This window comes from Heterocephalus glaber, unplaced genomic scaffold (assembly GCF_053883595.1).
Source record: "Heterocephalus glaber isolate CG9 unplaced genomic scaffold, H.glaber_assembly_v1.0 deba00001442, whole genome shotgun sequence".
Classification (NCBI taxonomy): domain Eukaryota; kingdom Metazoa; phylum Chordata; class Mammalia; order Rodentia; family Bathyergidae; genus Heterocephalus; species Heterocephalus glaber.
In genome coordinates this window covers 7,418,769-7,427,246 of record NW_028258296.1, presented here as the reverse complement: position 1 = coordinate 7,427,246, position 8,478 = coordinate 7,418,769, and the positions used below count along the sequence as shown (strand labels likewise).

At 42.3% G+C, this 8,478-nt stretch overlaps 1 long non-coding RNA gene across 2 annotated transcripts; it reads right to left on the bottom strand.

Moving 5' to 3' along the window:
• Positions 1-2,823: 2,823 nt before the first annotated feature.
• Positions 2,824-6,508, bottom strand: LOC110348432 (uncharacterized). 2 transcript variants are annotated; one of them, XR_015451918.1, is made up of 3 exons: positions 6,133-6,508; positions 5,715-5,826; positions 2,824-4,930 (listed from the first exon to the last, which is right to left on the bottom strand). It is a non-coding gene; the product is annotated as an uncharacterized LOC110348432 (long non-coding RNA). The 2 variants fall into 2 exon arrangements; XR_015451917.1 differs by having other exon boundaries at positions 5,715-5,821.
• Between the last annotated feature and the right edge of the window lie 1,970 nt (positions 6,509-8,478).

Sequence of the window (8,478 nt, the reverse complement as noted above, 5' to 3'; positions counted from 1 at the left end):
TTCTGAAAATTTCTGATTACTTGTATTCTAAGAATTTTTCTTTTGAGACAGGGTCTCACTGTGTGGCCCAGGCTGGCCTTGAACTCAGGGCGATCCCTCCCAAGTGCTGGGATCACGGCCACATGCCTCACTCTGGGGTAAGATCCTAGAAATCTGGTGATCTGAATGACATCTCAATTTCCCTTCCTAATACTTATCCAAATGTTCATCCAAATGCTTCACCTGTGCTGAAAGGTCACACACAGGCCGACAGGAAGCTGGAGCAAGACAGCAGCCAACATCCGGGAGGACTAGGTCTTTCCGACCTGCCTGTCCTGTGGCCGGAAGAATGTGGTAGATCATCACCAGTCCACACAGGGGAAGAGGGCCTTGCTTGAAGCCATGTAGGGCATGACCATATTTCAGAGCCAAAGCTAACAATGAAAACATACAACAGGGGCCAGGGATTTAGCTCAGTGGTTTCGCCGCCTGCTGTACAAGCACAAGGACCCAAGTTCAATCCCTGGTACCAAAAAAAAAAAAAAAGAAAACATACAACTCTTTCAAGAGACTGTGGTATGTCAGCCCTCCCCCAGTGGTCTGCAACTCTTAAGATTTGCATGCAGGTGATTTATTTGGGGAGTTCTCCTGGGAACAACAGTTGTGATGGGTAAAGGGAAGAGAAAGAGACAAAAGGAAAAGTTAAACTGCCATGCAGGGCAGAGGGGAGCGAGCAGTTATTATAGGGTGGTCAGGTCCTGGAAAGGCCCTTCCCAGTGGTCTTGCTTGAGGCAAAGGGTGGGCTATTCCACACCTCTCCCTCTTGCAACCCCACAAGTGGACAGCACTGTTGGGGACCAGCCACGGTATGTATAGGTTAGTAGGGGCCAAAGTACAGGCCCTGCAGTCACGAGGCAGACCTTGACTTGCTTCAGGAATAAGGAAGTTTTGCCGAAGCCTGCAGGCTTCCTGGCTGGGTGGGATGTGATCCCCTAACCCCAGAGCTCCTGAGACAAAATAATATCTGCTGGGGAGAGCACAAAGGAAGCAAGTATGCAGATATGGAGGGGAGGATCTGAACTTGTTTCTTCAGTGATGCTAAACCTGTTCCTCCTTCTATACTACCTTCTCACTGCAGTCTGCTCCAGGAAAAGTCCACAACCCTCCCCGGGCTTCTCCCTGCTATAAAAGTGGGCCAGCCTGAGAGGTCTTGTCTTTGCCCAGTCTGAGGGAGGCACTGACTTCCCGGTATCCCTGTGCTTCGAGTTGTCTTTGTCCTTCTTTATTCCTCACTGTACCTCTCTGAGCAGGCACCGAGTCTGCTCCGAGCTTCCTCGTGTAGCACTATCCCCAAGGAGGGGCATGTCCTTGGGGATGATTCTCTCTAGCTAAGGGCAAGTCCCAAAAAAGAGAGACTTCATTGTGAGTCATCAGCCTCTAACACGCATAGCATCGAGAGAAATGAGTGCCTGAGTCTTTGGGGGGCTCTGAGTGGTGCCCCAGCCTGTCCCAGGGTTCTGCAAGCTAAGGAAGGCAAGATGAGCCTGATCAGCCAGCAAGAGACCTGCTGGACATCCACTAAAATGGCAGCGTTAGAGCCTTAAACGTAGGAGAGGCTGAAATAATTATGAGACTATTAACAGCAACCATGGCAACAGATTTGATAAGACCCACGAAATGGTTAATATCCTATCAAAACAAGCCTTACCCAAATTAATTTAAGAAAGGGGAAATGATTTGAATAGACCACACAGGAGATTAGAAACAGAGACTAAATTTCTGCCTGTGGAAACGATCAAACACCTCCCAGCTAAGATCATTTCAGTGCGCTTTTAAATGGTGCTTCCAAGTCTTCAGCGTTCCATGGAGCTCTTGGGGATCTCGTCCAGTGCGATTCCCCGCTTAGGAGATCTAGGTTAGGCCTAAGGTTATTCGTGTCTGCTGCTGCTCTGTAGCCACTCTTTGTAACAAGGATGTGGCTTATTGTTGCAGTAGCAAAAGATGGGAATGTCTCTAGATTATTTTGTGCTTATAACACAACTTTAATATGAAAAGTTTAGGATAAAAAATGTAAAATGAGGTAAGGAAAAGAGAGCCAGGTATGGTGGCACACATCTGTAATCCTAGCACTCAGGAGGCTGAGCCAGGAGGATCACTGCATGTTTGAGGTCAGCCTGAGCTACATACAGTGAGTTCAAGGCCAACCTGAACTACATAGTGAAACCCTGTCACACACACAAACAAAACAACAAAGAAAGAGAGAGAAGGAGAGAGGAAGGGAAAATAAATCTGTAAAACAATGTCACATAAGTAAAAATAGACACCAGCAATATATCAAAAGGAAAACACAGTAAAGGGACAAATGTGGTTCACGATCAGGAACTGTACCAACCTAATCCATTAAAGCAGCTAACTAAAGGCAAAAAATTCATGTGATTATAACAAAATGTGTTGCAAATGCTTTTGATGAAATATAACAATATTTCTAATAAAGACACTAAATAAAACAGTAATATAAGGAAGCTACTTGACTATAATAATAAATAAATCCCAAAACCAATTTAATTATTTTCTTTTTTTGTTTTTTTATTTTTATTTTTTCCCAGACAAGACCTTACCATGTGGTTCAGGCTGGTCTTGAACCCTCAGCAATCCTCCTGCCTCAGCCTCCCAAGTGCTAGGATTACAGGAGTGTACCACCACATCTGGGTTATTTTTATTTTTATTATTACATGTCTGCAGAACACCGTGGGGAGTACACATCTTAATTCCTTGTTTCATCCCCTTTCCCTTCCCTCCCCCTCCATCCACCTTTTGATGCCCCCCGCTTTTTGGTGCCAGGGATCGAACTTGGGTCCTTGTGCTTTCAAGGCAGGCTGTGGAACCACTGAGCCAAATCCCCGGCCACCCCCCTTTTATGTACATGTCTGCAACACATGTTTATAGTCATTGTGTGGAGTTGTTATGGGCCCTTAACACATCTAATTCTTTTTCATCCCTTTCTTCTACCTCCCTCCCCCTTAATTATTAGTTTAAACAGTTATGACTTTAAAACATTTTATTAGAATTTGTTTTGGTGGTTTCAGTGAAAGCATTGATAAGAAAGTTAAATGAGAAATCAACTAACCTAATAAACATGAGAAGAGAAGACATAACAATATCTCTTAGCTGATCATCTGATAGTATCTCTAAAAATAGATGAGTCATTAAAAACAATAAACATCTAGCCTTAATAAAATAACTTAGCAATGTGGGTAAGTAGAAGAAAATCCACAAAATAATACTTTGTAACATGGATAAACAGAGAGAAAGGGAAGTACATAATATGAATAAGCATAAAATAAACATTCAGGAGTAGCTAGAACACTACAGGAAGAAAACAGATAGTTTTTAAAAGCTATGTTCTTGGATGGAAAGATTTGTTGTCATAAAAATGTCACAAAATTAATGCATTTTCATACAATCCAGTTAGAATTCCAACAGGTAGTAGGGGCAGGGATAGATGAAATAAACAAGAAAATAAATGCATGAACATAACCAATAAAATTATAAGAAGAGAACAAGGGAACATCTGTTCTAGTAGATATTTAAAAATACCATAAATGAAAGAAAAGTTTACATTCGACTTATGTGTCCAAAAGGCTATAAAAGAATAGATTCCAGGCCTAGCCATGTAGGGCAGTGTAAGAGATTGTAAAACCAGTTTGGTAATCATTAATCTACCTCTCTGTTTGTAAGAGGAGATGTCTAGATTGACCTCTCTGCTTGTAAGAGGAGATGTCTAGATTGACCGCGAGACAGGCAGTAGAAAATTTCTGGGCAAATTCCCAAGTGCTGCGTATTCATCGCCCATCTCTTCTTTAAGTAGCAGAGGAGATAAAGCTTTTCTACCATCTTCCATGCCCAAACCAAATCCCTGGGGTTTCCGAGAGCTACTGAATTTGACATGGGTGCCCTGAGAGTGTAAGGATTTGTTACCTTCTGATGCCTGAAAAAATTTAAAGGTGAGTTGTTGGATGGCAGAGCAAGGAGAGAAGCCCAGTATTGAAGGGAACTGTCATTCTCCAACAGCTGGGCGAATGCGAATCTTTCTGAAAGTCTGATGTAGCCCCCACTGAGAGGCATCCATTAAGACACCTTGAGAAAGATCTCACCCAGAAACCCATTTGGAGAGATGAGAGTCTCTGCGTGGGGTGCACCACCTGGATCTGCCAGCTGAGACATCCCAAGGGGCCAGGCGGAGGGGCGCCTTCCTAGGGGAACTGCCAGGGACAACCCTCAGCAGTGTGTCGGTGGACTCAGAAGATCCTCACAAGGGCTTTACATTTGAATGACTGCATTCAAATGAGAATGAGAGCATTTGACAGTCAAAAGAGAAATAAAAATGGCGCCAGGTTCATAAGCTCCCCTGCAGCTCCCAGCCTGACCACTTGGACCCCACAATTCAAGAAAAGTCAGAAGAGATAAAACAAAGGGAAACAGGTACAGCACCCAGAGGAAGAGCGATAGAAACCAACCATCCTCGCCCCCTGGCTTCTGAGTTCTGAGTCTGACAGAGGCACAAGCTTGGGCAAGCAGCAGGTTTACGTTACGTGAATGATTGGAGCCCTCCTGCGCATTAATGTTTGAGTGGAAATGGAACAGGAATACAATCTCATTGCATCTGACTGAGGCCTTCAAGGCAGTGAAAGTTCAAAGGCAAAGTGCTAAACCCACTTGGCATAATGGGTTTAAAATGCAAAAATGAAAACAGAGAATGTTGCTTTTGCTTGCATCCGGTTAACTGTCTGCATAATTATGTCAACGTGGTCTTCGTATAGCAGCACACAAACAGAGCCATGAACAAATAGAGTAAGGAAGTATGGAGATCGATGGTAGTCAGGTATGGAGCCTGAGGCAGGAGAATCGTCATAGGTTTGAGGCCAGCCTGGACTACGTAGCAAGACTTTGTCTCCAAAATTAAGGAAAAGGAAAAGGAAAAATTAATTAATTAGAAGTATAACAATTGACTCCCAATATTTCTTTAGGCTATTGTATGAGAAAAGCAAGATAAAGATACATATATGTATAATACCTGTAACCTAATCCCATACTTACAGAAATCAAAAGAACCTTTATATATATGTGTGTGGCTCATAAACAGAATTATAGTATCCTGGAGGGAAAAAAGAACCAAAAAAAGCTTCACACAGTTATTATAAAACAAGAGAAGCTTGTCTAGGGTTAAACTTTGTAGGTCCAATCACCATTGTCTGGCTGGTTACCTGAGGCAATTCCTTAATCTCTTTGTACTTTAATTTCTTCACTTGTAAAATGCAGATGATTCTGCATGGACTTCATGGGTTTGTTGGGAAGAGTGAATGAATTAATATCCGTAAAGCAAATAGTGCCACCACCTAGTGAATTCTCATTCGAGGTTATTTAGGAATTTGTTACTATTATCACTCATACACTAGTTTGGTAATATGGGCATTGGTAGGAGAGACAACTACAATTAATACCCATTAAAAGAAATGGGAAGAGTTAACCAAAAAGAAGTTTTTCAAAAAGGCTAACCTAAGATATTTATGCAATTTATACAATATGTATATAATTCCATTTATAAATTATATCATATATATTTATAATTTTGATGCAATTTTTCCAAGGGGCTGTCATCTTTAAATCTATTTCCAGAGAACTTTCCCTTTCAAATTGAAAATTTAAAACATATTGCTGGGCGTGGTAGTGCAGACCTGTAATCCCAGCACTTGCGAAGCTGAGGCAGGAGGATCGCCACGAGTTTGAGTCCAGCCTGGGCTTCATAGTGAGTTCCAAGCCAACTGGCACTACACAGCAAGACCTTGTCTCAAAAAATAAATGAATAAATAAAACATACTAAATTTTGAGTTTCATCAAAAATTCCAAATGTTTACCAAATTCAACCTAATGAAAAAGTCACCAGTAGAGATGGACCACAGTTAAAAAAGCAAGTTTAGGGCCGGGGATTTAGCTCAGTGGTTCTGCCGCCTGCTGCGCAAGCACAAGGACCCAAATTTGATCCCCGGTACAAAAAAAAGTAAGTTTATTTAAAACTATTTAGTGACTCAATCTGGCTGTCTCTGGTCCATTAACCTCAAAAGAAGACTAATGTTGTAAGACCGAGGGCCTTACCAAACGCTCCGAGGAGCTGACTGCAGTGAAGAACACCCGGGAAGGAACACACCGGACAAGCTGGAAAGTAAAACAGACCTTTATTAGTCTGGCCAGACGGCACTCCGAAAGCAAAGTAGCTTAGAGAGGCAACCGGCTCAGAGTCCAAGGCTGTTTTTATAGGGGGTTGCAGGGGAAGTTAGCAAGCAGAACTTACAGAAAAGAGAAAAAAATGTTGATGGTCAAAAGATGTTTGCAGATTGTCTTATAGATAGCTGTGTCCGGAACATTGGTTTCGGACAAACAAGGAGTTGGGTAATTCACTTAGGAACTCTATGTTTGTTACAGATTTTATCTAGTGTCCCAGAACTAACAAGCACATTTTAACCATTAACTTATAATCTGTCACTATGTTGGGGCTGGGAGAACTTTTATGATTACAGAGTTATGTGGTCCCACAATGTGACTTTATGACAAAAGATAAACTTGTTTTTTCTCCACATTTACTAGCATGAAGATATAGTGGTGCATCCCTATTTTCTGTAGAGGAATAATTTATTTAAATGAATCAGCAGAGATGAGCTGGTAATTTATTTGAAAATGTTTGTCCATTGACTTGGGACAGTTGTATTGGTATTTCTACTATATTTATGATAGTTTTTTTTTTTGGTAGGCAGGCAGCTGAACCACTGAGCTAAATCCCTGGCCCTATTTATGACAGTTTTAAGTGCTGACATTAGTAACAATTTTTACAACAGAGCCATGTGAGTAGTACTTCCAGTTTCCAGACAATTCTCATGCTTATATTATGTAATCCTTCTGATAACCTTTTGGTAATATCAAAGAGACAGCTGAGGTTCCAACCAATCAAATATCTTGCTTGAATTTATACCACTAATTTATATGACTTGAATTTATACAACGAATGCATAAACACAGCTAATGTAACTAAGTAAATGAATGTATTCAGACTCAAAACCCAGGTATTCTGATTACAAATCTTAATTCTTACCCACAGTACTGGATTTGCCTGTAAGAATTCCAGAAAAAAATTAAGAGATTGAAGAAGAAAAACTTTCAAACCTGCAATATAGGTGGAAGAGAACCATTTCCATCTTCTTCCTGAGCTGGAAACATCAGAAGATAGCAGCTGTGGGGAGCGAAGGAGGGAGAAGTGTAAGATATGCCCACAAATTATTTTATATCCTCTCTTCAAGAGAGAGAGCCTACAGCCCACGTCCTTTAGTACAGGTAAAATTTACTGACTCACTCCTAATAAAGAGATCCAGCGTGTATGACATGGATACACGTGGGCTGTGTCATCCTCACAGGGGCTCTGTCGCCCTGGGAGAAGCTGGCCACCACAGTCCCGGGAGACTTCAGAGCCCGGTGGAGAGGTCTGTCCTTATGGCCGGCACTCATTTGCCAGATTCAGAACAAGTCCTCCAGCCCCTCCAAGCCTTCAGACGGTTGCTGTCCCCACCATCAACTTGACTGCCTTGACACAAAAGACCTGGGCCAGAAGTAGGGCTCCCAAATCCTTGATCCACACACACTGTGTGGGATGAGCAGGTCCACTGTTTGGGTGAAGCCATTAACTTCTGGGTGACTTGTTACAGCACAGTAGATAACTGAAGCAAAAAGTGAAAACTAGGGTACCAAAGAGGTTTCAGTCAGAGTACCAGAGGCTCTGTGGTAGGAAACTGGTTGCTTAGTTTTTGTCTTACTTGTTCTAGTCAGGAGTCAGTAAGAAATTATGTGTATCTCCCATGAGGAAGTTGCTCAGTGAGTGGCTGTATTCACCCCATGCCTTTCAGGTTGAGTGTTGAGTCGTGATCAACTGAAGTTGGCCTCTGTCTAGTTTGGAAACAGTGCTAGAGCGTGATCCTTCCCATGTCCACCAGTACTTGGAGTCAGTGCTCGGTAGACGGTATAACCTCCTGGACTTGTTTCTGTCCATTTTCTACATAATTCCAGAATGAAAGAGCCACACTTCCAAACAGTGGCAGATCCTGTACTCAGCTGAAGGAAGAGAGAGCCTTCCAGGGGCTCCTCCCACTGTTCTAGCTTCATTTATTAGGGAGTTGGGGGAGGGTGAGTTTGCGATTGATAACTGGTGCTGCTTTGTTTTAAGGTGATGAAATGGTTCTGAAAGGGGTCATGGTGGTTCGCAATTCTGTGAATATATTACAAGACATGAAAGTGCACTTTATTTTTGTTTTTTGTTTTTTTGTTTGGTACCGGGGATCGAACTCAGGTCCTTGTGCTTGCGCAGCAGGTGGTGGAACCACTGAGCTAAATCCCCAGCCTGAAAGTGCACTTTAAGTGAATGAGTTATAGCCAGGTGTGGTGGTGCACACCTATAAT